The sequence below is a fragment of the Delphinapterus leucas genome, chromosome 13 (genome assembly GCF_059928025.1).
Source record: "Delphinapterus leucas isolate spDelLeu-1000000601 "Yukka" chromosome 13, BTC_Dleu_Yukka2, whole genome shotgun sequence".
Taxonomy (NCBI): Eukaryota; Metazoa; Chordata; class Mammalia; order Artiodactyla; family Monodontidae; genus Delphinapterus; species Delphinapterus leucas.
In genome coordinates this window covers 33001023-33027850 of record NC_143141.1, presented here as the reverse complement: position 1 = coordinate 33027850, position 26828 = coordinate 33001023, and the positions used below count along the sequence as shown (strand labels likewise).

At 35.5% G+C, this 26828-nt stretch overlaps 1 protein-coding gene across 22 annotated transcripts in view; it reads right to left on the bottom strand.

Annotated features, from left to right (window-relative positions):
• EXOC6B (exocyst complex component 6B) overlaps positions 1–26828 on the bottom strand; it is a 703642-nt gene that overhangs the window by 114474 nt on the left and 562340 nt on the right. For 4 of the 22 annotated variants that reach the window (XM_089922302.1, XM_089922305.1, XM_089922307.1 and 1 more), the window contains exon 22: positions 1–26828. This exon is cut by the window's left edge and continues 105393 nt beyond it; it is cut by the window's right edge. The exons of the other annotated variants lie outside the window; for them this stretch is intronic. The gene's annotated coding sequence lies outside the window, so the exon portion shown is untranslated. 22 annotated transcript variants of the gene reach the window in all.

The following is a 26828-nucleotide window of genomic DNA, read 5'->3' as shown; positions in this document are numbered from 1 at the left end:
CCCCTGAGGCTTCAAATGTTCAAGGTGGTAATGGCATCACTAAGAATTTCTATTTTAAATCAATAAACAGGTTTTTGAGTATAATGAAGTAACTTGAAGCAGACCCAACACTTCTGCCAAAAACAATTAGAAAAGCCAGAAGCTAAATTTAAAAAAAAAAAAAAAAAGCATCAGCTAACTACTGAGGCATCCAGACGACAAGATTTGGAAGAAAAAGAAGTTTTTTGAGATGAATCCAAAATTCTGTATACCAGGTTCTTGGTGTTGGGAGAAAGGCAGAGAAGCCAGGAGAACTTCCGGCAAACTCACAGGGCTGGAAAGATGAAAACTGAAGTCTGGTGCTACCAAGGGGGAAAGAATTTAAGTAATCAAGATGGCAGAGGGAAGCGAGGGACAGAAAAGTGAACCTACTGGCATGTGCTGATGCTAAGCTGTAGAAGGCAGGGGGCTGAGAAGCCAAACAGATAATGGCTGAGAAGTAGAAAAGAGTTTTCTACAGACTCTTGGTGCTGAGGAAATAAAAATTAGAGTTTAGGTCCCGCCTAGGAGAGGCCTGACTAAAATGTCCTAGGCTCTCAGTTGGGACACAAAGAGCAATACCTATAATGGTAGATATGAACAAAGTGTAGGCTGAACCTCATAAAAACTGCATCCCAGACACAAGTCTGCAAAGTTTGTGAATGGATCATGGTGATGTCCCCCACACTCTAGATACCTACCAAAAGACAAGATGAATCTCTGGAGTAGAATATCATCATCCAGAACCACTAACATTTTTTCACTCACAATGGCTGGGATTCAATAAAAATTTAGATATGCCAAAAACAGGAGTAAGAGAAAACTAGACAATAGAAACAGTCCTACAGGTGAACAAAATCAGAAATGGGCTTTAAAATAACTGTGACTAACATGTACAATAAAATAGAGGAGAAAATGCAGAATTTCACCATACAATTGAAATATTTAAAAAAGAAGAAATTCTAGCATTGAAAAATAACTAAAATTAAGAATATAGTAGTGGATTGAAGAACAGATTGTATATAGATGAAGAGAAGATTAATAAATTGGAATAGTAGTCAGTACAAAATATCTAGATTGAAGCAAATTCATAGATTGAAGCTAAAAGATAGAACATATGGGACACAGTGAAAAGAGCCAAAATATGAGTCTCTGGAGTCCTAAAAAGCAGGAGCTAGAGAATGGGGGAAGGAAAATTTGAAGAGATAATAGCTGCGAAATTTATAAACTTATAAAAGACACCTAGTTACAGATTCAAGAGGCACTTTAAACTCCATAGAGGAAAAACACAAAGGAAACCCCACCATGCACGTTAGAGTAAAATTGCCAAAACCAAAGACAAATCTTCAAAGGAGTAGCTACAAGACTTACACTTGACTCCATCAAGAAACATGATGGAAATCAGCAAACAATGGAACTGCACATTGACATGTTAAAAGAAAATAACTGGCAACTTAAAATTCGTTACCCAGTAAAAATATTCTTGAGTAATGAAGGCAACCCCCCCCCACAAAAAAAAACATTTCAAGACAAACGAAAGCTGAGATAATTTATTATCAGCAGACCTACACTAAAAGATATATTAAAAAGAATGTGCAAAGAAACAAAAGGTTAAATACGTAGATACATATAAACAAATGTTATCAGTAATAATACTAATGTTCCTTTGGGTTTAAAATATTTGTGAAGTTAAAATGATAGCAAAAATAAAAAAGTAGGAATGGAGTAAATGGAGTTTACTGGAGGAATGGAGTTTTAAGTTCTAGCATTTTTGTGGGGTTTAAGTTATATCAGACTCTTAATAAGTCAAAGGTACCTGTTGTAGTGTTTAGAGGAACCACTTAGAGACTATAACAAACAAGCTAATAGAGAAAAAAAGTAGAATAATAAAATATAATTAAGCTTTAAAAGGCAAGAAAGAAGGAAAACATGAAAAAAAAAAACCAAGAGAGGGCAAAAAGAGAAAACAAGAAGTAAAATGCTATGTATAAATCCCAATATATCACTAATTAATTGAAATGCAAATTAACAAAATACTCCAATTAAAAAGCAAAATTTGTTAGAACAAACATTCTACATGCCACTTACTAAAGCACACCTTAAACATAATCTTGAAAAGTTGAAAGTAAACTGATGAAAAAATATGTACCATGCAAATACTAGCCAAAAAGAAAGCTGATGTGCCTATGTTAATATCAGACAAAGTAGACTTTAAGGCAAAGCGCATTATTAGAGATACAGGGGGACATATTACAATGTTAAAAGTCAATCTAACAAGAAGATGCAACAATCTTAAATTTATATGTCCCCAGTAATATATGCTTCAATATACCTGAAGGAAAAATGGAAAGGACTAAAAGAAATAAATCCACAATAATAACTGGAGAGGTGCACAAAACTCTCAAGAACTGGCAGAAAAATTAGAATAAAATAAAAAAATCAGTAGAAATATAGAAGATTTACCCATTATGATGAACAAATTTGATATAATTGATGTTTATAGAACACTGCAGCCAGTAACTGTAAACACACACACATTTTTAAAGGGCATGTAGAATATTTACCAACATTGATCAAACACTGAACCAAATGTCAGGTCTCAACAAATTTCATAGGACTAGAAGTCATTCTATTATGTTCTCTGACCACAGTAGAATCAAGGTAGAAATCAACAACAAAAAGACAGCTAGGAAATCTAAAAATGGAAAATAATGCCCTACTAAATAACTCATGTGTCAAAGAAGCAATAAAAACGGAAATTAGAAAATATTTTGGGCTAAATGTTAATGAAAATATTATGTACCAAGATCTCTGGGACAAAGGTGTCTCAAGGGAACTTTATTGCCCTAAATGAATACCTTAAAAAAGAAGAAAAACTGAAAAAGAAAGAAGATAGATCTAAATATGCATCTCAAGAAGTTAAAGAATAGCAAACTGCTGCTGCTTGTACTGCTCATAGCAGAATAAGAGAAGTAGAATACATATGAAAAGTGGAATCAATAAAGTCAAAAATGGCTCTTTGAAAAGACTACTAAAAATGACAAAACTCTGCATCAACAATTATCAAGAAGAATAGAGAGAAGGCACAAATTACCAATACTCAGAATGAAAAGGGGAATATAACTAGAGATCCTACAGATATTAAAAATATAATGAGAGAATATTATGAACAACCTTATGCCAATACATTAGGAAATTTAGATGAAACAGACAAATTCCTAGAAAAACACAATTTTCCAAAACTGACATAAGAATAAATAGAAGATCTGACTAGTCACTTGTGTATTAAAGAAGTTGAGTCTATAATAAGTTTCTTCTCAGAAAGAAATTTCCTGGTCCATATGATTTCACTGGTGAAATCTTTATAACACTGAAGGAAAAAAATAAATAATACTAATCTTACACAAATTCTTCTTAGGAAAGAAAATGAGGGAAAACTTCCCAACTATTTTTAGTAGATTGGCATAACCTTGATATCAAAACCCCAAAAGGCCATTATAAGAAAGGAAATCCAACAGAAAATTGGGCAAAATAGTTGAACTAGCACTCCACAAAAGAAGATATCAAAATGGCTAATTAACATATGAAGAGGTTGCTCGATATCATTAGTATTAGGGAAACAATACAAATTATCATGTTATACAATATATTATAATATTATACAAAATAAACTCACAATGAAATAGCAGTACACACCCACCAGAATGGCTAAAATTAGAAAGAATACAATACCATGTGTTGCTGAAGATGTGGGAGCAAGTTGAACTATCATCACTCTTAGTGTAAACTGATTACAATCACTTTGAAAAACTAGTGGTATCTACTAAAGCTGACATATATATCCTAACATATGACCAGCAATTCCAACCCTAGGTATATTTCTAACAGAAATGGGCACATCAAAATGCATCTACAAGACTATTCAAGGCAGCACTCTTCGTAAAAACCCCAACCAAGAAATATCCCTAATGTCCATCAACAATCAAACAGGAATGAATAAATTGTGGCATATTTGTATAATGGAATGCTTTACAGCGATGAGAAAATGAACTATTGCTTCACGCAACAGTTTAGATGAATCTCATAAACAGGCCAGACTATTCAATGCTGATAGAAATAAGCAGAGTGATTACTATCGGATGGGACGTATTAGGGACTGGGAGTAGGTATAATGGGAACTTCAGGGTATGTTAGTAATGTTTTCTTTTTTTTATCTGGGTTTCATGTGCTCATTCACTTTGCAAAAACACATCAAGTTGCATAATTATGATTTATAGCTTTTTGTGTTCTACAATAACCTTTACTTTAAAATGTCAATAAAAGGAATAAAACTTTCCTCCTTTATTTTTTTCTTCACAGGTAGAATTTATTAAGAAGTAGATGTGAATTGTTTGTTTTTTGAAAAAAATTTTATTGGAGTATAGTTGATTTACAATGCTGTGTTAGTTTCTGCTGTACAGCAAAGTGTATCAGTTATACACATACATATATCCACTCTTTTTAAGATTCTTTTCCCATATAGGTCATTATAGAGTATTGAGAAGAGTTCCCTGTGCTATACAGCAGGTTCTTATTAGTTATCTATTTTAGATATAGTAGTGTGTATTTGTCAATCCCAGTCTCCCAGTTTATCCCTTCCCCACCATCCCGCTCTCCCCTCTGGTAACCATAAGTTTGTTTTCTACATCTGTAACTCTATTTCTGTTTTGTAAGTAAGCTCATCTGTAAACTTTCTTCCTTTAAATCTGTATTGCTTGAGATCCTCTAAGTGGGTGTAGAGTAAGTCATGAGTAGCAGCAGAAGGAATTCAGAAGATTGTGTTCATGATCCAGTCACTTGGCTGGTTTTCCCCTCAGCTGAACGCAGCTAGGTTCTGTGATATCTGAGTGTGTGTGTGTATGTATTTTTACCATCATAAAATTTGAAAATGTCTTCATTTTTACTCATTATGATGGTTAATTTTATGTGTCAACTTGACTGCATCAGACATATGGTCAAACATTACTCTGGGTTTGTCTGTGGGAGTATTTCTGGATAAATATCAACATTTAATCGACAGACTTAGTAAGGCAGATTGCTCTCCCTAATGTGAGTGGCCCCTATCCAGTCAGGTGAGGAACTGAATAGAACAAAAAAGGCTGACCCTCCTGCAAATAAGAGGAAACTCCTGTCTACCTGCCTTGAGCTGGGACATCAGTCTTTTCTGGCCTTTGGACTGAAATGAAAACATCAGCTTTTTGGGTCTCAAGCCTGTTAGCATCTTATGGAACTATACCTGTGTCTCCAGCTTGCTGACTGCAGATCTTGGGACACTTGCCAGCTTCCATAATCACATGAGCTAATTCATTATAATAAGTAAGTAAATAAGTATATACACATACATACACATACACCTTACTGGTTCTGTTTCTCTGGAGAAGTCTGACTAATACACTCATATATTGCTTAATTTTTGCCCATAATAGATTATTTGTTAAAGGCAGAAAACATGAGAAATACTGAAAAAATAAAAATATATAGACTATAAAAATGATTATAATCTTGCAAATAAGTCTGAAATATGATCTTAAACTTGTAGTTGCATTCATTGATCAAACTCCTTATAATGTACCTAAAAATATTCTTAGTCTTTTAAAAACTGATATTTAAAAAGAGGAAATGTGTTTAATTCAATTTGATTCTGTATTTATTAGGATTTGAGATTATCATGGTGACATTTAGTTTTGAAAAATACTTGCACTTACTAGCATGAAATAGCTTTTCTTATTTTATTTAGAAACACAACTTGAAATTTTAAAAAATCGGTTTTTAAAATTCAAAATTAAAAATTTGAAACAACACATCATATAAGTAGATTTGGATCTAACGTCTGCCCCCAAATTTTACAGATAAGGAAATCAAGACCCAGAGCAGTTAAGCAATCAACTAAGAATACAGTTTTAGTTAGTGGCAGAGTCAGGGTAAACACTCAATTGTCCTGATTATTGGGCCAGAATTCTTTGCACCACAGCATTAGATATCTGTCCCTTCTAGCACTATGGGTCATATTATAGCTCCTCAAATGATTTTTTTTTTTTTACATGCACAAAAAGAATCTGGTCAACTCTAGCTATTAAAAGGTTGCCATGTCTGACTGAGAAATTCACAAATATAATGGTTCTTTACATTTTCCTCCACCTTCAGTAAATTTGGCTTTCACCAGCTAATGTCTGAAAACATCTTTGGATAATTTTCAGTGAAGAAACAATAAATCAGGGATGTCAGCGGCTGAGAGGGGAGGGCTTTTCCAATTTTCATAAACAAAAACTTCAGTGACAGCCACTTTCAGGTTTTGGATGTAATTTTCCTAACTGATGTCTTCACTGTGGTGTGCCTTGGCTGTCTTCCACTCACTAGCCAATCTTGGGGGAAACATGATTTATGTTGATGCCACATCAATGTGAAAATCTAATCAAGTAAAGTAGAACTCTGTAGCCTAACTGGGGAAAGCTGGAAGCAAGTCACCATTCACATGTAGATAAGGCAAAGACAGGGACCATCTATAAAAGTACTACTGGGCTTCCCTGGTGGCGCAGTGGTTGAGTCCGCCTGCCGATGCAGGGGACACGGGTTCGTGCCCCGGTCCGGGAAGATCCCACATGCCGCGGAGTGGCTGGGCCCGTGAGCCATGGCCGCTGAGCCTGTGCGTCCGGAGCCTGTGCTCCGCAGCGGGAGAGGCCACAACAGTGAGAGGCCCGCGTAACGCAGAAAAAAACCCAAAGAAGTACTACTGCCCTGCTTCTGGTTTAAACTGCCAACTGATTAGTAGCTAAAGACACAGCCTCAAGACACTTCCCATTGAAATGGCTATAAACACTCTGAAAAAGGTAAAAACTCTTAACAATGTTAAAATCCAAAATGAATTAAACTATTGCCAATGAATTAAACTATTGGTTAAACTATTGCCAAAATTCAGAAGGATTTTCAAACTAACAAGACTAAAGCAGAATTGAGAATCACAATCCAGGGCTCATACAGAATAAACCTACCCCTGCCTCAGAAACCAGGCTCTGTAACACTGTTTTCCAACACTGGCCAATTTTCTGCAAATACAGATTCCTTGGCTCCATTTCTAGAGATCCTGAGTCATAGGTCTGGTGTTGGGGATGGGGGCAGGGGGAGTTGTCCAGAAGTGAATACTTTTTTTGTAAAGCACTTTACATGATCTGATGATCTCCCAGGTTTGAAAACTACTGGTCTATACGAATTACAAAAATTGGGTGGACATCGCTCTGTTGCCTACTTGTTGCTTTTTTTAAAACCTAATTTAAAAATTTTGAAATAGACTCATGAAAAGTTTCAAAAATAATACAAAGGGTTTCCATTAAACCTTTCAACAAGCTTACCCCAATGATAATACCTTATATAACCAGAATACTTCGTCAAACACGGCAAACTGACTCTGGTATAATACCATGAATTCAGGTGTAGACCTTATTTGGATTTCACCAGTTTTTACACACATTCTCATATACATGTGTTTTATACGCACTTGTATGTGTGTATGTTGTATACAGTTGCATAAAAATTTATCATATGGAGATTTATGTAAAGAATGCAAAACTGTTCCATCACCATTAAGGAGCTCCTTTGTTTTACTTCTCACAAGTCAAACCTTACCCTATTCCCAGCCCCAACCTCTGGCAACCACTGATTTGTTCTCCATCACTGTAACTTTGTCACTTAGAGAATGTTATATAAATGAAATTCTACAGTATATAACCTTTTGAGATTGGCTTTTACTTTTTACTTGGCATAATGCCCTCAAGAGTCATCCTAGCTTTTGAATATACATTAATAGATCAGTCCTTTTTACTGTCAAGTAGTATTCCATTGTATAGATGTATCACAGATTGTTTATCCATTCATTCTTTGAAGTACATTTGGATTGTACATTGGAAGTACATTTCCAGTTTTTGGTTATTACAAATAAAGCTGCTATGAACATTCATGTACAGGTTTTTTTGTAAACATGTTTTCACTTCTTTAGGACAAATGTCCAGGAGCGTGATTGCCGGTTTATATGGTAAGTATATATTTAATTTTATAAGAAACTGCTAGGCTGTTTTCCAGAGTGACAGTACCATTTTATATTCCCACCAGTAACGTATACATGAGAGATCCAATTGTGCTGCATGCTTCCCAGCAGTTCGTTTACCAGTTGCTGCCTCCTGAGGTGCACAAAGCTGGATATCTTTTTTTCTCAGCCCCTACCTAGTACTTGTGCTTTTATAACATGGCAGAAGGCAATAGGACTTGAGTGATGCAAAGCATTATGGAGTCACAATGTGGATACAGATTAAAGATCCCAGTAAGAGGACATATTGGGGCAATGCATTTTCCTTCATCTTCTGGTTAATGTCAGAGAAAGAGACAATGTGGGTATAGGCTTATGATAAACCATTCATGTTGCATTTGATGAATGATTGCTAATGGTGAGTTACTTGGATAGGAATTGTGTATATCAATGTGTTCCCCAGTTATGGACCTGAGATGAGGCTAATCACACTCAAGAACAGGGTAAACAGGTGTCTGATTTTTAAAACTGAAAGTCTGGTATTTGAGCTTTTGGCCTAGAAATGACTTATGGTGATGAGGCCTATGAGACAACATTTTTTTTCCTCTAGACTTATAATACATGCTACTGTGCTGACTCCTAACTTAGATACAAGAGCATGAACGTTCTTTCCTGATATTTCTTGGGATGCTATATGGCAAACAAACCCAAGTAAACAGGACCATAGTGAACTATGTATCTTGTCTGTTGATATACAGAATGCATCTAAATATTCCTTCCATGATGGATAATCAGGGGAAAAAAAGAACTACGGAAGAATACTCTAGGATCGTAGAAGGGACTATCATTCTGAAGTAAAGAGAAAAGGCATATTTCTAAAAAAGATTTAATATAGAAACCAGAAAGAAATTTAAAAAGCTAATTTGCATTCTTAATATAATGCAAGGAAGCAGAAGTCCACAATGAAAGTAATCATGATAAGGGAGACAGTGGAACTGCAAAAAAATGCAAGAGTAGAATTTCAATAAATATTAAAGGTAGTAATGATCATAACTTCAGCAATTTAAATAATAGATATGAAGGACAAACCTGAATAACTTTCATAAGAGTGCTGAGATGAAAAAAAGAGATAAATAGAAAGAGAAAATGATTTGTATGGGGAGACAAGACCTAAAAATTGAATGAACAATTATTTATTGTTTACTCTCCAAAGTTAACATTAGAGTCATTCTCTTCTCCTGTCCTCAGTTTGACTCTTCACAATAGAAACAGACCATTGAGAATTTGTTAACAATTGCTTAGCTCTAGAATTCTGACCAGTGTGGCTCTCATTTCAAGGCATTCAGAATTAGGAAGGCACATGTTGAAGATAGGCAATAATCGCCTGTGTCTGACTTTCTTTCCTCAGAAACTTGGGTATATTCTGCTGCTCTTTACTAGACTTTCTTATTCCTCCACACATTTATGCACTAACCCAAAAGCTAATATACTATAACCTCCAGAGAGTATTTACATGTTTACTACAATGATAGGCCTGAACAATTTTGCTTCATCAATAACTCAGTAACAATGTTCAGTGAAATTAAATGCAGTTGCACTTAAATTTCTTCAAGTAAAAATCAGTATACTAACTCCTAACAAGTTAAACAATTTTAATACTACAACTTACACTTTCTGTTAAATTGTATTTGCTTCAATTTTTGCCTTTCATTTGTCTTTTAACATCTCCAAGTTACTTTTTGATATCTGGATATTTAAAAAAAGCCAATCTGAGCCTTGTAGTACGGACATTTAATCTATTTACCTTTATTATAATAATGAGTATGTTTGGTCTTGTATTATCTGTTTTTGTGCTCTCTGCTTTGTTTTCTTCTTTGTTGTTTCCTTTGCTACACAGAAATTTTCTTTGATTAGTTTTTGCTAATGATTTAGAAAGTATACAGTCTCAATTCAATTTTTTAAATGTAAACATAATTATCAGTGTCAAGAATAAAAGAGCATTTATTAACCCTACTCTTCTTCTCCCAATATGATTGATATTATTAGGGATTTCAGACCCAGTTTCTTAAAGTATTTTTAAGTATTTACATATAAAAATATCTTAAATATTAAAAATATGTCTCTCAAAATTTATTCAGACATCATGCTTAAAAATACTTTAATGTTCCCTACCAGTCCTTTTACACAATCACATTCTTTTACTTAAAAAAACACACACACATATTTCTATTGATCAAAAACATGAACATGAGGACACCGGGAGTGGGAAGGGTAAGCTGGGACGAAGTGAGAGAGTGGCACAGACATATATACACTACCAAATGTAAAATAGATAGCTAGTGGGAAGCAGCCGCATAGCACAGGGAGATCAGCTCGGTGCTTTGCGGCCACCTAGAGGGGTGGGATAGGGAGGGTGGGAGGAAGATGCAAGAGGGAGGAGATATGGGGATATATGTATATGTATGGCTGACTCACTTTTTTATAAAGCAGAAACTAACACACCATTGTAAAGCAATTATACTCCAATAAAGATGTTAAAAAAAAAACAACATGGACTTGATTATTATAGGGACTTTTTTCCTTTACCAGTTTGTAAAGATTTTCACTTTCTTGCATTTAATACTGTAAAGGCAGGAGGAGGTGGCAAACCTTTTTTGTAAAGGGCCAGATGGTAAATGTTTTAGATTTTGTGGGCCATATATTTAGTCTCTGTATCAAGTCCTCAATTCTGCCATTGTAGTGTGAAAGCGGCCACAGACAGCAGGCAAATGAGTGAGTTCCTATGTTCCCATAAAACTTTATTTCTAAAAGCAGGCAGTGGGCCACAGATTGCCAACTCTTGCTACAGATAAAAGGTGTGGGACCAGTCTAGTTGAGTTCAACCTTCCTCTAATGTTAGATGATAGTACATGAAATGAGAGGCACAGCTCTATCTATGCTCTCCACTCTTCTGTTTCTCTTATAATAGAGACTGGACTATAAGCCTAGTAGATGTTGTCATTATTTACTGTGATTTTTTAAAAAAGTAAAACCATAGCTTCAATGAGTATTTTAAAACCTAAATGACCAAATATGCTCTCTTTAAAGCACATAATCTCTGAGAGTCTGCTTAATTTCTTTTGACATGCTCATTCTATCAGTAGAAAACTTGGTTTTTCTGTAAAATAAAAGCAGGCCTAAGAGTCTGTCCCATGTCCCATTCTGATGACTACAGAAACAACAGGGCTTTACTTTAGGATGAATCCTAAAGGTTCTGTAATTCTTTATGAGCAAGACAAACCCAGACCGGTATACAGAATGAAGAGTAATAACTTCAATCTTGTCTGCTTCCTGAACTTGACTGGAAAAGGAATATAGAAAGATTTGCACGCATCTTGCAGTATAATGATATGTATGAAGCTTTCAATGATTCTAATGGGTGGGGTTCTCATTTTCACCAAATCGGAACTGTAAGAAAGAAACTGGAATTGAAATTATATCAGGAGATGTATGTCTTCCAGATGGTAGGAGGAGAAAGGGGGAGAGATAAGGAGTCAGTTACCAGGAAAGTAGAGCTTTGGGACTCCTAATAAATCCAGAGAAAGATGCATCACAATCTAGTGGGACCAGTGTACACTGCAACTGGATGCACAGCCAGGACAACGCCTCTGAGTTTCAAAATACCATTTAAAAAAAGCACAAGGAAACTCTCTTGATTTTCAGAGCAGATATCCTTGGTTTGCCTCTTTTTTCATCACTCCTAAATTTATAGCAGATCTGCCAGAATAAAATTCTTATTAGGTGTTTATATCTATGTACATATTTCTCTAAATATATTTGTATCTACCTATCTATTTATATATTTGAGGGGATGCCTAGGACCTATATTATAAAAATGTAATCCTGTAATCCCTCTGTATTAACCAAAAAAAAAAAAGAGTGAGAGACTGGATAAAATGGATTGCAAACAAAAAACAAAACTAACTTTTATATGAAATATCTGTAAAAATACCTGAAATTAAGGCTGTCAGAACCACAGAGGTAGAAAAAAACTACACTAAAAATTCAAAGAATGCCTTAAGCCACAAGGTTTAAGAGATAGAACACAGATTCTAGGAAAGGCTAATGAAGTTGGGGAGAATTGAACCTTGAGAAGAAAGGATGAGAGGAAAATTCCCTAAGTGTATGTACCTGTTTAGGTATATACAGTGGTATGTGTGTCCATTTCCAATTGTGATCCAAAATTAAAGCAATAATAGTTTTGAATGGCTTGTGAGCTCAATCAAGGCCAGAATAACAAGAAACAGGTTTCAAGTGAAGGGTTGAAAATACTGGAATAAAGTTACCATGAGACTGCAGAGTCTCTTTTCTCAAAGACAGTGAAAACCATTCCCTCCCACCTAATAAACTGCCACCCTAATTTTCTAAGATAGGTAAACATCAGGATGGCCGAGAGAGAAAGAGATTCCCTTGCTTTATTCCTCAAGAAGCCCCCTTCCTTACCAAAACTGATCTGATTTGCTTTCTTGTTTCATATGTACATCTTCCAATGGTAACAGTGCTCCAGGACTGCCTGGTTATTACTGCCTGGTTCATTACAGGTGGTCATTACAGGTGACAACTTTCTGTAGGAGAGAAATAAGCCTAGCTTTCAACGTGTATTGATCTAGTTTGAAAGTGAAGATGTTTCATCATCTACATGAGTTTCTGTATTACTTTTCAGACACGTGTGCCTCGGTTTATCTTTTATCCAACCTTTTAGGTCTAGAGGAAAGAGGAAGGCATGAGGAATATTTGGTTTCAAGGTTCTGCCAGGTGATTTGCTGAATCAATCCCTAGTTTGAATCCTGGCCCTAGGTGTGAATTCGGCTGACTACAGATTGGTATAGTTCTTAAATCTCTATAGCTAGAGGTGAAATTTTTTGTTTTTGGTAAGAAACAACTGGATATTTGCTGTCATGTGTCTGGTCATGTCAGCAGGTAGGTTATTAGTACTTCCTTAAACCCAGACTAGAATAAAAAAGTAGAATATGGGAAAAGTGAGGGGATTCTGTGATTAGGTTCCAAAAGACTGACTTCCGTCTTGCTATCATACTCTCTTACCCATTCACTTGCTCGCTCTAATGAAGCAAGCTGCCGTGCTGTGAGATGCTCTGGGGAGAGGATCATGTGATAAGGAACTAAAGAAGGTCTGTGGCCAACAGCTCTTGAGGAACTGAGGTCTCAGTCCAACAACCTATAAGGAAATGGATCCTCCAATAGCCAACTACTAAGTAAGCAAGGAAGTAAATCTTTCCCAACAGAGCTTTGAAATGACTGCAGCTTTGTGGGAGATCCTGAGCCAGAGAACCCAGATAAGCCACACTCATTCCTGACCCCCAGAAACTGTAAGACAAAAGTGTTACCTCACGTCACTAAGTTTGGAGTAATTTGTTATGCAGCAGAAGATAACTAACAGAAATGATTAAGGGGTAAGTTAAAATTGTCCATTAAGTCTAAGGAGTGTTCATACGAGTAGATACTGAGCTGCTCTCTATGGTCAAGGAGCACCACAGTAAGTGTTTATTAAAACAGTAAGAACTGGGACAGGGCTTAAAGAACTACTTCCTCAATCTCAGGGGTCTCATGCTAAATGACTGAAAAAGGAAAGATGTGAAGTTTTCATCTTCCCAGGTTTTTCAAAAAGAGAAAAGATGACTGTCCTGGGTTCTTGAAGCATCTGCTTACCCAATTATTAGAGCAGATGACACTGTGAAGTCACTTTTAGTATATTTATTTTAAAAGATTAGATGCCTGAATATAAAACAAATTAAGAAGAGAAAAGCAGACTTACAGTATGTATTTTTTCTAGAATATAGCGAAAGATATTGTATAAAGGAGAAGGTAGAAGTTAAATCTTTATAAGGAGTCTTTGTAGTAAGAATTATGCTTCATAATTTCTCTGTAAAGTAAATACAAAGATATCCTCTTAAAGGTGAAGAACTGAAGGATTAGAGTAGTTATGGGTTTGTCCAAGGGTACACAGAAAGAGAATCATAACAGAATCCTGAACATGTATGTCTCAATTTTACATGATATTAAATAAAAATATATTAAATAAAATATATTTCCTTCAGAATAAATGAGTATGTACTACTGAAGTGCTGAATATAAGATTATATTCATTCTGGCAGTTTCTAATATAAAACAGGAAGTTTCTAATGTAATATAGCTTGAGCTAGCTGAAATGATACCTTGATATGCTTGGGGGAGAAGAAACATGTGTCTTTCAGATTTTTCCAGTGGAAAAGCTTCCTGAGTTGCCAAAACCATAAGGTCAAATTTCCTTGACCTTCCTAATAACAATACCACTGTTCTCTTTATAGCACACGTGGACAGGGAAGAAGGGGAGTTCAAGAGAGTCCCCTAAATATTTAAAGATGATTCATTCAGTGTTTATTGAGGGCCCCTCAGATAGATGAAGATATCATGAGTTATTATGGTTATTTACCTATTTTGTCTGTTCCCAAAAAGTGTTCTAGGTATTTCATGATAAAAGATATGTGTACACTATACTACAAAGCTACAGTAATCAAGACAATATGGTACAGGCACAAAAACAGAAATATAGATCAATGGAACAAGATAGAAAGCCCAGAGATAAACCCACGCACCTATGGTCAACTAATCTATGACAGAGGAGGCAAGGATATACAATGGAGAAAAGACAGTCTCTTCAGTAAGTGGTGCTGGGAAAACTGGACAGCTACATGTAAAAGAATGAAATTAGAACACTCCTTAACACCATACACAAAAATAAACTCAAAATGGATTAGAGACCTAAATGTAAGACCGGACACTATAAAACTCTTAGAGGAAAACAGAGGAAGAACAATCTTTGACATAAATCACAGCAAGATCCTTTTTGACCCACCTCCTAGAGTAATGGAAATAAAAACAAAAATAAACAAATGGGACCTAATGAAACTTAAAAGCTTTTGCACAGCAAAGGAAACTACAAACAAGACGAAAAGACAACCCTCAGAATGGGAGAAGATATTTTGCAAATGAATCAATGGACAAAGGATTAATCTCCAAAATATATAAACAGCTCATGCAGCTCATAATTAAAAAAACAAACAACCCAATCAAGAAATGGGCAGAAGACCTAAATAGACATTTCTCCAAAGAAGACATACAAATGGTCAAGAGGCACATAAAAATATGCTCAACATCACTAATTATTAGAGAAATGCAAATCAAAACGACAATGAGGTATCACCTCACACTGGTTAGAATGGGCATCATCAGAAAATCTACAGACAACAAATGCTGGAGAGGGTGTGCAGAAAAGGAACCCTCTTGCACTGTTGGTAGGAATATAAATTGATACAGCCACTATGGATAACAGCATGTAGGTTCCTTAAAAAACCAAAAATAGAATTACCATATGACCCAGCAATCCCACTACTGGGCATATACCCAGAAAAAAACATAATTCAAAAAGACACATGCACCCCAATGTTCACTGAAGCACTATTTACAATAGCCAGGTCATGGAAGCAACCTAAATGCCCATCGACAGATGAACGGATAAAGAAGATGTGGTACATATATACAATGGAATATTACTCAGCCATAAAAAGGAACGAAATTGGGTCATTTGTAGAGACGTGGACGGACCTAGAGACTGTCATACAGAGTGAAGTAAGTCAGAAGGAGAGAAACAAATATCGTATATTAATGCATATATGTGGAATCTAGAAAAATGGTACATATGAACTGATGTGCAAGGCAGAAATAGAGACACAGATGTAGAGAACAAACGTATGGACACCAAGGGGGAAAGGTGGCGGGGAGGGTAGGGTGGGAGGAATTGGGAGATTGGGATTGACATGTATACACTAATATGTATAAAACAGATAACTAATAAGAACCTGCTATATAGAAAATAAATAAGTAAAATTCAAAAAAAAGATACGTGTACAGTAATGCTTTTAAAATGGAAATAGAAATGACATGATCGTATGACGATTCTCCAGGTATTTAAAACGTGACTGTCAAGGAGGAGAGAAGAGTAAAACATCTCAAGAGACTTTAACTAGGTGTAATGGGATGAAATTAGGCAAAGGAAAAGGCAGGATAAACAGAATGTTTATTTTTCCTAAGTTTTTTCCTAAGTTTCTACTTGTGAACTAAATTCCCTGAGGAACACGGTTTGCAGTCATGTGAAAGACTGCTCTTTTCATACTATTCTACAGAGAATACACCTGCAGAAAAAAGAAAGAAAAGAGATGAACAAAATTATTCTACAGAAATTTTCCACCTCTAAATTTATCCTCTATACTTAATTGAATTTTGAAAAAGTATGAAAGGAATATGTGAACAAATTCTCCAAAGTTTAAAGAAGGATAACAAGTAAAAGTTGAAATTCTCCCTTTTCTCCCTTCCTCAAGAGGAAAGGATAATTTAACTGTTAACAAATACAAGTATGCATAATATAAACAGGTTTTTAGGTGTAGATGGGATTTTACTCTAAGTATTGTTTGGTGACTTATGTTTTTAAACTTGGTTATGTCTTGGAGATCTTTTCATGCCAGTATATATATGACTGCTTCAACTTTTTCAAGGGATATATAATAACCCAATTAGAAATGGCTCATAATTTAACCATTCTCCTACTAATGGATATTTGTTCTAATTTCTCACTCTTACACAGAATACCTTAATGAATAATTTATACTTATATTCTTGATACATGACAGTATCTCTTTAGAATAGATTCTTAGAGGTAAAATTACTAGAGACCAAATGGAAGGTGTAATTTAAAATACTGATAGTTGGGACTTGGTGGTCCAGCGATAAAGAATCCACCTTGCAATGCAGGGGATGCAGGTTCCATCCCTGGTCAGGGAACTAAGATCCCACATGCCGCGGGGCTACTAAGCCCGTGCACCACAACTTTTGAACTCGCGCACCTCAACCAGAGAGCCTGCGTGCCGCAAACTACAGAGCCCATGCGCTCTGGAGCCTGTCCGCCACAACTAGAGAAGCGAAAACCTGCACACCACAGCTAGAGAGAAGCCCACCTGCCACAACGAAAGATCCCGCGGGCCTTAACGAAGATCCCGAGGGCTGCAACTAAGACCCGACGCAGCCAAAAAAAATAAGTTAATTAAATAAAATTTTAAAAAAAGGGAGATTGAAAAGTGTTTAAAAAAATAAATAAGATGAAATAAAATACTGATAGTTACTTCCAAAACTGTTCTCAAACATTCTGCACCAATTTATACCCTAATTTACAACTTCAAATAGTATCAGTTTCTTCACTCCTTTCTGAAATGCTAGATATTATAAATTAAAACTTCTTTTCTAACCTGATAATCAAAAAATGATACTTCATTATTATTTAGTTTCCATTAATAATGAAGGTAAGTATCTTCATTTGGGGTCGGGGGACTTTTAGTTCCTATTTTAAGTACTGCCTGTTGATTATCCTTTGATCATTTTTACTAGGTTGTTAGCATTTTTTTCTAATTGAGTCCACAGAGTTTTATCTGGATATTAATCATTGTTTCATTATAGATATTGCCATTATTCTCTCAGATTGTGATTGAACTTTGTTTACACTGTCTTCTGCCATATTAGTCTTAAATCTTGTCAATCTTTTATTTTATGGCTTTAGATTTTGTATTTCAGTTAGAAAGTCTTTTCCCACCTTGAGCATATAAAAATAGTCTCCCAATTTTCTTAAATACCTTTTATGTTTAGGTCTTTAATACATTTGGGATTTATTTTGGGGAATGGTATGAAGCAGGGATTTAACTTAAGGTTTTCCCCAAAGAGATAGTGAGTTGTCTTAGTACCACTTACCAACATTTTTCTGATTGATTTTAAATTGCCCCTTTATCATAAATAAGTTAAATTCCCATGGACCTAATTTATTCTATTGTGCTAACTTTATTCTTGCACAAAATCATAATTTTAAATTTATAGCTTTATATGATGTTTTGATATCAAGTGATGAAACTATTCCCTTAGTATACAAGCAGTAGTGTAGTGGTTGAACAGGGGCTAGAATCAGACAATTGAAATCTCAGCTCTGTCATTTACTAGTTGGGTGACCTTGGGCAAATTACTCAATCTCTCTGTACTTTTCTAGTAGATATGATCTGAAAAATGGTGATACTAATAGTTCCTACATTTTATTACTAGTAGGATTAAAAAAGGAAAGATATGTGAAGTACTTAAATCAGTACCTAACACATAGTAAGAATTCAAATATGATAAGCTATTATTCCAAAATTTTTGGCTATTCTCACACATTTTACCTTCAGGATAAGGCTGAGAATCAGTCTATCAAGTTTCATAAAAAAATTCCACAGGGTCTTTCCTTAACATTCCACTAAAACTATCTCTTGATTAGTTTCAAGGGGAAAGTACTGACAAAAATATTGACAAAATTCCTAGATCTTCCAATCCAGGAACATGCTGTGTCTCTCCATCTCCTCTTTTTTTTCCTTCAGCAAAGTTTTATAATATTTTCCCTACAGACGCTGTACATTTCTAATTAGGTTTATTCCTCAGGATTTTTATGGATTCTGTTTTTTAAAAATATATATTTATTGGAGTATAATTGCTTTACAGTGTTGTGTTAGTTTCTGCTGTACAACAAAGTGAATCAGCTATATGTATACATATATCCCCACATTCCCTGGATTCTGTTCTTATTATAAACGGGACTTTTTTCCCCTCTACTGGCATTTTCCATTATATAAGAAAGCTACTTGTCTTAGTATATTAATTTTATGTCTGACCATCTTGCTCACCATTTTTTATTAGCATATTATTTTTCAATCAATTCACTTGGTATGTTTAGGCTGCTGATGATATACTCTGTTAATAAGGACACCTTTGTTTCCTCCTTTCAAATATATATATATACATATTTATATTCAGTCAAAAATGCTGAGATGGGCTTCCCTGGTGGCGCAGTGGTTGAGAGTCTGCCTGCCGATGCAGGGGACACGGGTTCGTGCCCCAGTCCGGGAAGATCCCACATGCCGCGGAGCGGCTGGTCCCGTGAGCCACGGCCGCTGAGCCTGCGCATCCGGAGCCTGTGCTCCGCGACGGGAGAGGCCACAACAGTGAGAGGCCCGCGTACAGCAAAAAAAAAAAAAAAAAAAAAAGCGGAGAAAAAGCCATCATTTCTCCCTGTCTTTCGGTTGAATGACAGTAGTCATAGGGTGACAGATACTTCACTAGAACTTCTGCTCCATTTAAATACTGCATGGCTCAGAAAACCGCACAAGCATCAAGAAATGTATATAGTGCTTACTATATGCTAGGTATTCTTCTAAGTGCTTTAAATATATTAATTCATTTAATCCTCACAACAACCCCACGAGGGATAACTGGAATTAGTCTCCCCAGATAGCATTCTCATAGAAAGGAGATTCTGACAGTTTCCCCTTTAAGGAAATCTGTTAGTTATATCTGAACACCCCCACCTAAGGTGAGTTAAGCAAGTTGCCACTTGTCCTCTAACCCCAAGGCTCCTTAATTCCAAGTAAGCAAGCCTAATCAGTTTGGGCTCTGAATCTCATCACTCTTACTCAATCAGAATAAAAACAAGGCCCATAAGAATCTACTTTGACAGCCACATGGACTAGGAGCTGAAGTAAAATCCTTAAAACTCATCACCATTAAATAAATCTCCCAAGGTCACATATAACCCAATTCTGACTTATTGCCAAGGAAGCCGGGCGTTAGAAAAATCAGGCTGTATATATGGCTCTGCACTTTTTTTAACAAATATTTTTAATATATCTCTCCAGACCTTTTAAAGTGACATCATAGATAATTGTGTTATGACCTATTTTCTGTCTTAACAATATATTGTGACCAATTAGAAAATAAAAGTAGATTTAAAAAAATCATTTTTAACAAGTGCATCACATTCTGTGATTTGAATTTACCATTTTATAAAAGCATAGTGATTACTATGTACTAGACACTGTTCTAAGTGCTTTATAAATATCAACCCACTTAATCATTACATCTGAGGTATGTACCATGCCATACCATATGGTATATATGTATCATAATTTATTTAATCAGATTAAAGAAATCAAATTTTGATTCAATAATTTAATCCAAACTTGGATTTAATAAATCAAATTTTAATTTAACTAAATTAAAATTTAATCAAATTACTCCAAATGTTTGTCATTATAAACAATACTGTGACAAACTTCTTGGTACATACAGCTTTGTGCAGTTGTGTGATTATTTCCTTAGTCTAAATTAAATGGGTGCCTTTTCAATGGATTGAGATTAGTGGCAAAGAAAGAAGAGAGAGTAGAGACATGAAACCAGAAAGGCACAAAGTGTGCCTGGGAAACCACAACTGCAGAAAAGGGAAAAAATAAACAGTTAATGAACATTTACTATTTACCAGACACTATGCTAGACGCTTTGACATACACTGACATGCTCAATCCTCACAAGAACTATTTGCAGTAAGGTACAATGCCCTTTTTATAAATGAGGAAATTGAAAAATAAAGAGGTTAGTCATTTGAGAAGGTTACACAGCCAGTAGGTAGCTGCGGTTCTGCAATTATCAGCTAAATTATGTTAAACAAATTGCTTAATCTCTTTGGCCACATTTTAGTTTAATTGTAAAATGTGACTCAAAAGAGTAACATGGAGATACACATTAAGGTAATGTGTGTAAATTATAAACTAAATACTAGAAATGATTCAACACTTTAAATGATTAAAAAAGGACTGAGCCCAATCTCTCTAAGAAGGTCAAAATCTTAAAGTAAAACAGTATTTATAGTTAAACACTGTAAGATGTATGCATTTACACATTTTCACTTGATTCCATGTTAGAAAGAGGTATATAAACTGGACTACATGCAACAAAAGGACCACCAAATGATAATATGTTTGGGTGGGAGGATACCTCCAAGTCACCCATGCAATCTTCCATCAGTGAGGAATTCTTCATACAGTATTCTCAAATATGGCCATCTGGCTCCTGCATTTTTATAGTGAGGATTCCTCAGACAATGATGGGAATGTTAACAATGCCCTATTTGCCCTTCCTCAGCTTCACGTTAAAATTCTCATGAAACTACAGTAAGTGATGACAAGTTTCAACCTGATTAGAAACTAAGACACTTATTTGTCAGGAAGAATTCACAATATTCAAAGCATGGGTACGGCCTTAAAGCATGGACAAGGGCATTTCAAGACTATGATTCCCAATGAAGCGGATCAGAATATGCCACTCCAAAATATGCCACTTTAGTATTATTTAGGATTGTTTTGAGCTGAAGGCAAATGAGAAACAGCTTACACAGGAAGAACACTCTGCCTTCTCACTTTCAGCCTCAGAGCAGGGCATACATTTTCCTTTGTAAAGATGACATAAATTTCCATTTGTAAAGGTGTCCCCCCTCTCCCACACCCAGAAGACCAGATACGACACCGGACGAGTCTGCGTGACAAACCTTGCTAAACAACCCTTAACTATCATACGTTTTCCAATCACTGTTCCGCAATTCACCACCCCTAGGATCCCAAATCCCCTTTCCTTTATCTAGTCACTTCTCCACAACTTACCACCCTTTGTTAAAATGGTATATAAGACACTGAATCTAGCTGCCTCTTCGGGTTTTCCATTCTTTTCTGTGAAGCCTCCACGTATGTAAAAATATTAAAAGTTAATGCCTTTTCTCCTGTTAGTCTGTCTTTTGTCAGTTTAATTTGTAGGCCCCCAAACAGAACCTGAGGGTATAAAATAAAAGTATTTCCTCTTCTACACCAGGAATACAACACAGTTTGAGGCTGAAAGAGCAAAGGGGTACAGATTTACCTCTGAGTGAAAAGTTGTCAACAAGGAGATGAGCCTGGACAACCCATGAGTAGTGTATTCTGTAGGTTACTGATTCCGGCTCCCCCCCCAATTTTTATAGCAAAAGGAGAACTACAGATTGCTTCCCTATATAAAAATAATCAAGCAGTTAATCAAATGGGTCTAGGTGATGCTTCTATCAATCATCCCTGAAACTTGAGATTATATGAATTCTAATAGCATTAATGTAGACTGGTGCTTTTTAAACTTTAATATATATATCAATCACCTGAGTATCTTGTTTAAGTAAGTCCAGAGTAGGGCAAGAGATTCTACATTTCTAACAATTCCTGGGTGAGAAGTGTGCAGACCATGCTTTGGTAATTATGGGACAACCTGTTCACAAGCAAATAATAGATCCAAACAGACCTTTCTTTTCAGAGTTAGGTACATAGTTTTAAGGAAAAGGAAGAAAAGAAACATGCAAGACATGGAAAAATTTGGTAACTTCACAGAATATACATGGAGTTTACAATAAAAAGAAAGTAAACTATAGAAATAAACCTTAGCACAGAAGAAAATTTTAATGTTTTCAATAGATTTCAAGGAATGATAGATTCTCTGTGGGAAAGAGTTGAAAAATAAAATTACAGAACACAACAGAAAGAGTATTAGTTTCATGGAATTCTAAAATGAGGTAGATGATACAAGAGATGGTAAAGAAATAAAAATGCAAGTAAAACTACAATCTGCCCTACAAAGTGAAGTGTGGAATCAATATTGAAAATAGAAAAACCCAATAGATTTAACCATTTGGTTGGAGATGTTTCCTCTGAAAGCAGAGGAAAGGACAGAAAGAACAGAATAGTGAATATAAAGTTTTGATGACATATAGATTATTCAAATCTATGAAGAAGACAAGAGCATGGAAAATAAATTAATAGAAAAAAAAATTGAGCAGTGCAAAGTCCTAAGCATACAGAGTAGAAAGATTCACCATATAACTAGCAAACTTAATGAAAAGAGATCAATACCTGGATATATATCCTGGGGAATCTGTTAAACTTCAAGGATAAGGAAATATGCTTATAAATACGTGGGCAGCAAAAGAGGTAAATTACCAAGTAACAAAAATCAGGCTGGCCACAAAGCAATGTCCAGGAGGAAAAAAGGATATGACCCAAGAAATTTATACTCTTCAAGTTGTTATTTCCATGTGACGCTAAAAAAGAGAGAGTTTCAAGTAAATAAATACGTACAAAATCTACTTCAATCTACTCCTGAAAATATTACGCAAAGACACCCGCTAGTCTACCAAGAATTCATGAATGGAAAAATCATGTTGTCAATGTGGTCTGTGTTCTGATAATGAACACAGAAATCAGTCAAACATATTAAATCTAAAAATTGTTATAAATATAACTATAAAACAGGACACGAATGCCAATACTATTTCCTGAAAGGACTCCCATCCCTAATTCAGGTTAGGTGTGTACTGTGTGCCCTGATTTCCTTTTATAGCATTTGTCATACTGTACTGTCATCTCCCGTTTAAACTTTCTAGTTCTCTCACTAAGCAACTGTCACTTACCTACCCCTCCTCTCTCCAGGTTTCTTACTGACAATATATATATTTTATATATCGGTATACTACTATATGTATACTACTGTAGTATATATACAAGTATCAATAGCAAAACCAAGGTTGAGGGAAACGACTAGGAGAAGAAAAATCATGCTTATTTATTCAGATGGGAGAAGAGCATGAATAAATAGATAATGTCTCATACATGAATGAGAAAATAAAATTAAGTACGGTAAAACTAAAAATTAGTAGAAATAAAAGTATAACACATATCTTCTGTTTACTAGAGAAAATAAAAAACAATGAAAACACAGTAGGCCAAAGAGCAAAAGAGCGGAAACAAGCAAAACAGCAAGAAAATATAAAAATATTAATATAAAACAAGATAACAAAAGCTAGTCATTCATGTACTTTCCTTCCATTAAGGAGAGGACAAAAAAGACCTAGTCACTGCCTCCTCACCCAGGAAGTTTTCTTTGTGATTCGGGTCCAAAACTGAGTATTGGGCAAGGGTGGGGGTGGGAAGCAGTTCCGAGCAATAATTTGGGGGAAATATTTATGATCCAATATGTAGTGGAAATATCAGGTTCAATAACCAAGAAATTGATCCTTTATCTCCAAATTAAAAATATCTAGATTAAAATAAAATACCAAAACAAAGAATAAAATACCTACCATACCTCTAGAACAGTTATGCCTCACTTCATCGTGGGCAAAGAGTGTATCTCATTCCCTAATTTGCCATAGCACTCCTTGAGTTCTAGACTGCTGCTTCTGAGAGATGCAGAAGACCTAAGTCCAGCTGATCCAAACTAGGACAAATTAGGTAACTTCTCATTTTTCTAATGCAGTAAAATTAAAACAAACACATACCCTTCAGTGTTATGTGATGATCTGTCTGTTGCCTACCATCCATCTCCTTCTAGCCTGTCAGTAAGTAGGGCTCTCCAAAGTCATGCTTAACTAAATAGAATGGAGTAGATGGAGTGAGCTTTACATAGCAGAAAGTCAACTTGAAGATGAGCCCTCTAACACAAAATCCTTTTTGTGATATGAAAAGGTTAGTCAGCTCTGCACTCAACAGGACCCTCACTTTTGGTCACATCAGTTCTATTATAATTAACCTCCTTTACCCAAAATGGGAAACTACTGTTTTGGAACCTGACAGCTTTTAAGTTGCAAGGGCTCCTAGACAACAAGGAACAAATTCAGTAAGACTGAAGCTAGGTTATTTGGGTCAATATCAGGCAGCTGAGATTGAGAACAAGGTTTCTTAAGAAAAGTAGGCGGGGCTTCCCTGGTGGCACAGTGGTTGAGAGTCCACCTGCCGACGCAGGGGACACGGGTTCGTGCCCCGGTCCGGGAAGATCCCACATGCCGCGGAGTGGCTAGGCCCCGTGAGCCATGGCCGCTGAGCCTGCGCGTCCGGAGCCTGTGCTCCGCAATGGGAGAGGCCACAACAGTGAGAGGCCCGCTTACCGCAAAAAAAAAAAAAAAAAGTAGGCGTTCAGAGGCACCTGGTAGAGAGGCTGGGAGCAGATGCATCGTACATTTTTTTCTTTCAATAAACCCAATGTGTGCGTATATCTAAAGGATGAAGGAGTTTCTGAACAGAACAACTACAAATTACAAACATTTTTTCACTGTTTATCATATGACAAGTAGTATGCTAAGCACTCTGCACGGATTAGCTTATTTAATCATGACAACAAGCTTATGAGGTAGCTACTGTTATTATGTATATTTTACAAGTGAAGAAATCGAAGCACAGAAAGGTTATGAACTTGTTCAGAGTTATACTGCTAAGTGTATGTAGGTGAATGCCAGGTTAGCTTTGGCTCTGAGGCTAGTGGCGGAATGATTTCGTGGGAATGCCTAAAACAATTAAGTTGAAAAAATGTATGGTGTAAGAGTGAGTGTCTGAGTGTGTGTTTGTAGGTATGTGTATGATGTTCTTTTGTTCCTCTCCAATGTCTGATCAGGTTATATGCTTTATACACTTGTTCCCTTTGAACCCTGTGAAGAAAGGTTAGGGGATTTGTCTTCGTGGAATGTTAACTGTGTTCATGTGAATACTAAAATTATATAGTCAAATTATCCGCCTAAGACTGCAGCGTTAACTAGATTACAGTGCTAAGACAGACAGATTCTGTGTTCAACATGAAGGGTCTATAAGAAGATACTTCCAGCATATAGTTACACAAAGCTTCCCTCTAATGTATTCCACCAAATTACTTGTCTGCTCTAATAAATAGCAAGTTTCAATATATTATTATGCTCCTAATTTTTAGGAAACTAATTTCTACTGATTCTTCAAATTAATTTAGGTTTGTTAAAACTCTGAACACTAGCTGATTAGATTCAAACTATCTCAAGAAGCCAGTGAAATAAAAAGATTATATTTCTAGGGCTCAGAAATCTGTTCTAAGTTTTATATATAGCACATGACTGGGCCTCCTGTCTTGTTCTTCTATTCCAAAAGGTGGAGCAAGCAGCAGGGTCCCAAAGACCTAAAAATTCTGAATGTTTTTCCTCTTGGGAAGAGCGGGCCCAGCTGAAGGAAAGGAAGAACTTTTCCTACCCCCAACAGGCTGACTCATATTAAGACATATCTGAAGATATATTCATATATATTGCCCACTTAAATATATTTAGAAAAAAGGGGGTAAATAATTCATAGATCAGAATATGTATACCTTTATAATCCAATATCCTCATTTCACAGTTAACAGAACTGAGTCTAAGAAACATAAATGACATAAATGTTTCCTATTAAAAATACATTTTATACAATTGTATCATAACGGATGTGCCATTTTCTGATTTTTTAAAAATTAGTTTGTTGTACATTTTACGTGTATTATTCCCCTCACATGCACTAACACAGTCCACAATTTTGTGATTTTAGTTACAATATTCAATTTTGATTAACACACAACAGTTTAACTCCTCAACTGTTAGATATTTATACTCTTTCTCATTGTTCTTTATTAAAAATATTGATGGTGCAGCTACAAATATCTTACGTATAACAGTACTTCTCTTTTACCCCCTGTGTGTAATTTTATGAAAATAAAGAGTATTTTTAGGTCAAAGATAGTGGTCATTTTATGATCTTCATTGTATACTGCTAAATTCCTCTCCAAAACGACTGGCAATTTACTCAGTTACGTCTAAGCCTACATCTCCAAAAATCCTAGTCTTCTCTTGTAACTGGTAGTGAGTTTGCATACGCTCTCAAGCTCTATAATTCTGGGAAAATGTGATAATGGTTCCTAATTACTAGTTATGAATTTCTAGATAATGCTATTAAAACTGAATTTGATTTTATTTAAGATATTTACA